Genomic DNA, 6,239 nt, shown 5'->3' on the forward strand with positions numbered 1-6,239 from the left:
GAGCACTGAAAAAAAAGGCATTTAGCTCTGGTAGGCTCGTGTCACTGGGCAGCTCGCGTCTGGGTTTCCCTTTGTAATAGTTTTCAAGCCCTGCCACATCTGAAGAGCATCAGAGCCGGTGTAGTAGGATTCAATCTTAATCCTGTATTGACACTCTGCTTGTTTGATTGTTTGTCTGAGAGCATAGCAGGATTTCTTATAAGTGTCCGGATTAGTCTCCCGCTCCTTGAAAGCGGCAGCTCTAGCCTTTAGCTCGATCCAGATGTTGCCTGTAATCCATGTCTTCTGGTTGGGATATGTACATCCAGTCACTGTGGGGACGACGTAGTCGATGAGAAGCTGATGACTGAGGTGGTATACTCAATGCCATTGGATGAATCCCGGAAAATATTCCAGTCTGTGCTGAGCAAAACAGTCCTGTAGTTCAGCATCTGTCCACTTCCGTATTGAGCTAGTCACTGGTACTGCCTGCTTTAGTCTGATACTTACAACACCAGTCAAAAGTTTTAGAACAGTTTTAGAACAAGGGTTTTTCTTTATTTGTACCATTTTCTACATTATAGAATAATATTGAAGACATTAAAACTATCAATTAACACATATGGAATCATGTAGTAACCAAAAAGTGTTAAACAAATCAAAATATATTTTATATATTTGAGGATTCTTCAAATAGCCACCCTTTGCCTTGATGACAGCTTTGCACACTCTTGGCATTCTCTCAACCAGCTTCATGAGGTAGTCACCTGGAATGCATTTCAATTAACAGGTGTGCCTTCTTAAAAAGTACATTTGTGGAATTTCTTTCCTTAATGCGTTTGAGCCAATCAGTTGTGGTGTGACAAGGTTGGGGTGGTATACAGAAGATAGCCCTATTATGGCAAGAACAGCTCAAATAAGCAAAGAGAAACGAGTCCATCATTACTTTAAGAGGGTCAGTCAATACGGAACATTAAGAACTTTGAAAGTTTCTTCAAGTGCAGTCGCAAAAACCATCAAGCGCTATGATGAAACTGGCTCTCATGAGGACCGCCACAGGAATGGAAGACCCAGAGTTACTTCTGCTGCAGAGGATAAGTTCATTAAAGTTACCCGCCTCAGAAATTGCAGCCCAAATAAATGCTTCACAGAGTTCATGTAACAGACACATCTCAACATCAACTGTTCAGAGGAGACTGCGTGAATCAGGACTTCATGGTCGAATTGCTTCAAAGAAACCACTACTAAAGGACCCCAATAATAAGAAGAGACTTGCTTGGGCCAATAAAATGAGCAATGGACATTAGACCGGTGTAAATTTGTCCTTTGGTCTGGAATCCAAATTGAAGATTTTTGGTTCCATTTGCTGTGTCTTTCTGAGACGCGCTGTGGGTGAACAGATCTCTGCATGTGTATTTCCCACCGTAAATCATGGCGGTGGTGTTATGGTGTGGGGGTGCGTTGCTGGTGACACCGTCTGTGATTTATTTACAATAAGGCACACTTAACCAGCATGGTTACCACAGCATTCTGGTTTGGGCATTGCGGGACTATCATTTGTTTTTCAACAGGCCGTGTAAGGCTATTTTACCAAGAAGGAGAGTGATGGAGTGCTGCATCAGATGACCTGGCCTCCACAATCCCACCGACCTCAACCAAATTGAGATAGTTCGGGCTGAGTCGGACCCGTAGAGTGAAGGAAAAGCAGGCAACAAGTGCTCAGCATGTGGGAACTCCTTCAAGACTGTTGGAAAAGCATTCCAGGTGAAGCTGGTTGAGAGAATTCCAAGAGTCTGCAAAGCTGTCATCAAGGCAAAAAGTAGCTATTTGAAGAATCTCAAACATAAAATCTATTTTGATTTGTTTAAGCCTTTTTCTGGTCACTACACGATTCCATGTGTTATTTCATAGTTGATGTCTTCACTATTATTCTACAATGTAGAAAATTGAAAAATAAAGCAAAACCCTTGAACGAGTAGATATTCTTAAACCTTTGACAGGTAGTGTATGTAGATGAGATATTTCTGTATTTCATTTTTAAATAAATCTGCTAACATTTCTAAAAACACATTTTCACTTTGACATTATGGGGTATTGTGTGTAGAATTCAGGCTGTAACATGTAGAATAAGTCAGGGGTTCTGAAAACCTCTGAAGGCACTTGTAAATGACTTGTTCCAGTCATACTTTGCAATGGCTGTCACGAGAGTCATTTGCGAGAGATGGCCATTGTCGGTTGTTCAGGAGAAAAATGTACGAAAAGCTACATCTGCACAAACCTCGACATGAAGACACAACATTATTGTTAACGGAGTTGTGAAGCTAGCTTAACAGCATAAATATTTGATTCAATTTAAATTGACTGATTTCCTTATAGGAACCGTAACTCAGTAAAATCTTAGAATGTTGTTTTGTTTTTGTTTAGTGTATATGAATATTAGGCCCTAATCTATGGATTTCACATGGCTGGGAATAGAGGCATGTTGGTCAACCACCCTAATTAAAATTAAAATAAATGTATCCATTCACTATCTGGTGTGACCATTTGCCTCTTCAATGGCTGTGTGAAACTGCTGGATATTGAAAACATGGTCAATGGATGACATGACTTGAGAGTATGCAAGCCATGGAAGATCTAGGACATTTTCAATTTCCAGGAATTATGTACAGATACTTGCGACATGGGGCGTGCATCCTCATCATCATGCTGGAACAGGTGGTGATCACGGCAGATGAATGGTATGCCAATGGGCCTCAGGATCTCGTCACAGTATCTCTGTGCATTCAAATTGCCATCGATAAAACGCAATTGTGTTAGTTGTCCTTAGCTTATGCCTGTCCATAACATAACACCACCATGAAGCACATCAGCAAACCGCTCGCCCACACGATGCCATACACGCTGTCTGCCATCTGCCTGGTACAGTTGAAACCGGGACTCAGCCGTGGAGAGCACACGTCTCAAGCATGCCAGTGGCCATCGAAGGTGATCATTTGCCCACTGAAGTCGGTTATGACGCCGAACTGCAGTCAGGTCAAGACAACGAGCATGCAGATGAGCTTCCCCGAGACAGTTGAAATTCTTCAGTTGCACAAACCCACAGTTTCATCACTTGTCCGGGTGCCTGGTCTTAAGATGATCCTGCAGGTGAAGAAGACTGATGTGGAGGCCCTGGGCTGGCGTGGTTACACATGGTCTGTGGTTGTGAGGGCGGTTGGACGTACTGCCAAATTCTCAAAAACGTTGGAGGCGGCTTGTGGTAGAGAAATGAACATTCAATTCTCTGGCAACAGCTCTGGTGGACATTCCTGCAGTCAGCATGCCAATTGCATGCTCCCTCAACTTGAGATATATGTGGCATTTGGTGTGACAAAAGTGCACATTTTAGAGTGGCCTTTTATTGTCCCTAGCACAATGTGCACCTGTGTAATGATCATGCTGTTTAATCAGCTTCTTGATACTCCAGCCACCTAACAGGTGTGGCATATCTTGGCAAAGGAGAAATGCTCACTAACAGGGATTTAAATGAATTAGTGCACAACATTTTAGATAAATAAGCTTTTTGTGCATATGGACAACTTCTGGGATCTTTTATTTCAGCTCCTGAAACATGGGACCAACACTTTACATGTTGCGTTTATATTTTTGTTCAGTCTATATCTATGACTAACACATTCACAGGTACAAAGGCATTGCCCTGGACTAACTAATGTAATAAACCTCATGTGTAAGTCCTCTATTAAAAAACAGACACTTGTCAATTTTTACCTGTTTTAATGAACCCTGATTACAATTGAATTACAAATAAGGCGTGAAAAATACAAGAGAAACAGAAGGTACGCTTCCTCAAGGCATGGAGTCTCATCTCAGTTTGAGTGTTAAATAACCGCTGAGAAGAGTGAACGAAGAGAGAGAGGGAGGATAGAGGGAGAGAGATGGTCACCTTTCAAATAATACAATATCTTTTTCCTCACAGAGTCCTCCCAAAAGTGAAAAATAATATATATACACAAGACCAAAAACGATATTTCAAAACGAAGGTAATGTGATAGGATTATGTGAGCCCCTCTTTTCCATGTGTCCACAATTACAAATACAACCAGCTTAGTTGAAGTTATAACTACTATTTTAGTTCAGATAAGTGTAAGATGGAGGAGTTGTCATTGTCTGGAAAATACGTACTGAAAAATAAAAACACTAAACCCATGAGATTCCAATAGCCATGGAAAAGAGGTAGACCCAGAGTACAAAATAATCAAATAGTAAATCATGTTAATAATAATAATAATAATAATAATAATGACAGTAATAATATATTTTGAAAAATAAACAGCAATGATGATATTGAGGGAAAAGTATCAACATAGTATGAAAAAAAAAAGGTGATTTAATTTTTCTTTCTAAGCAACAATTAAGGCAGCTGTCAGTTACAATGCAAGGTGGGACAAAAGACTAGCTGGGTGGCTAAAGGCATCAGCATGCTTCTGTTCGACTGGTCCCGAACCGAATGACTGTGTTCGCAAAACTACCTTAAAGACATTCGCTTGAAAAACAAGAAAAAAGCGGCAATAGTACGGTTTGTCCATTTTGAGACGCCGTAGCCAGTATACATTTCCTCAAAATAGTCAGAATAACTCAAGAAATATGTAATTAATTGAGTGTTTTTGCAGAGAAGATCTTAGTCGCGCAATTTTTAAACCAAACTAAGTGGGTGCAGTATTTCTAAACAAAAAAAATGTGCATGAAAATGAGTCGTCTCTACTTGAATGACAACTAAGACTTTATTGAAGAATCCCTACTGTTGACCAATCACCGAAGAAGGGGCATAGACTTCAGCTACTGACGTCGGTTTCCTTTGAGAAAAAATATGTGCCCAAACAGCCGAAAAAACCTTACCGAAGTCCAAAATGTTAGCATAATATATCCACAAACTCCTCTGAACGGTTTCTGCTGGGAGGCATGCGGACGCCTTCAGGCAACACCAACAGCTGCTTAGACACCCACTCACGCCACACTAGCGCTATGAACAAACTCTGGGCACGTCTTATTTCGGCCTGGATCTTGTTGTGTTACCCAGCTGGAGGGGCCTATACGCAGTAGATGGCACCTGCAAAGCATCTTCTCAGATTACGGGAAGTCACTCTCCGAGGTTTTGTGATGTCATATCCTGCTTGGGCGGTGGTGGTTTCTCTGGTTAAGCGTCTACAAAGCCAGAGGGACTAGTACGGGGGTGGGAAATCATGTCGCTAGTGATGTCACCTTCCTTTTACTCTAGGTTAGCCGCATTTACGCATTTCCACCCCTCTCAGCAGACCAGGTCTACCTCACATGTGTACACACAGGTGGTGGAGTGTTGCTGATTCATTCTCCTAGTATAGTTCATGGTCCAAGACAAAAGGCAGGTTCAGTAGACCTCAAAAGGCTCCTAGTCCCTGTGTTCCCAGGAGCATTTGGGGTGTCGAGAAGGGGTGAGCCTGGTCGTAAAAGCTGAGGTTCAGGGTCCAAGATCTAACATTTCTCCATTATTTGTTCATTTACTGTCCCTTTACACTCACCATCCTTCAACCCCTAAACAGAATACTTGTTTTTACATTACAAACAGAACCGTGGTCAGATTCCTCCTGCACAAGGACCCTTTTCAATGCAGTTCCACAGTCAAGAGGGGCAAGGAGAGAAGAGGGCTCCCTCATATATGCCCAACATATAGTTACCATTACAATTCCTGATTCATAATCAAATTATACGTTTTTTTGAAATATAACATTTGTATTTAATATATTCAAATAAAATATGTGTAGTATTGGTTTAAGTTATTCAGCATCTGTTTCTTAAATGGTATAAAAAAAATAAGGCAAAGTGGCAATCAGTGTATGCGGTCTGTTCCCACGCCACACCAACTCATTTCAGTACGGTATGCTCTTGAGGCTTCTACAGAAGTATGTGTGTGTGTGTGTGTGTTTGTGGGGAGGTACCATGTGAGTTAACAATGAGATTTTTTTTTACGTGAGTGTGAACGTCAGGGAACAACATTGTGTCTGTGTGTGGGAGAGTGTGAGCACATTATTTGGCAGGGGTCATTCCTTTAAGTCACCTGTCAGTTTAAAAAAAGGCACAATCTCAATTTGTCCGGTTTGTTCATTAAAACGGGCAAAGTTCAAATGTCACTAAAAAGGCTTTGTGAAGTTGCCTGATATCACCTCGGTACTCACATTCATGGTATACTTTCTTGGGGAGGGAGGGGAAAATCTATTAATTTCAGT

Source organism: Oncorhynchus nerka, linkage group LG4 (genome assembly GCF_034236695.1).
Source record: "Oncorhynchus nerka isolate Pitt River linkage group LG4, Oner_Uvic_2.0, whole genome shotgun sequence".
NCBI classification, from domain to species: domain Eukaryota; kingdom Metazoa; phylum Chordata; class Actinopteri; order Salmoniformes; family Salmonidae; genus Oncorhynchus; species Oncorhynchus nerka.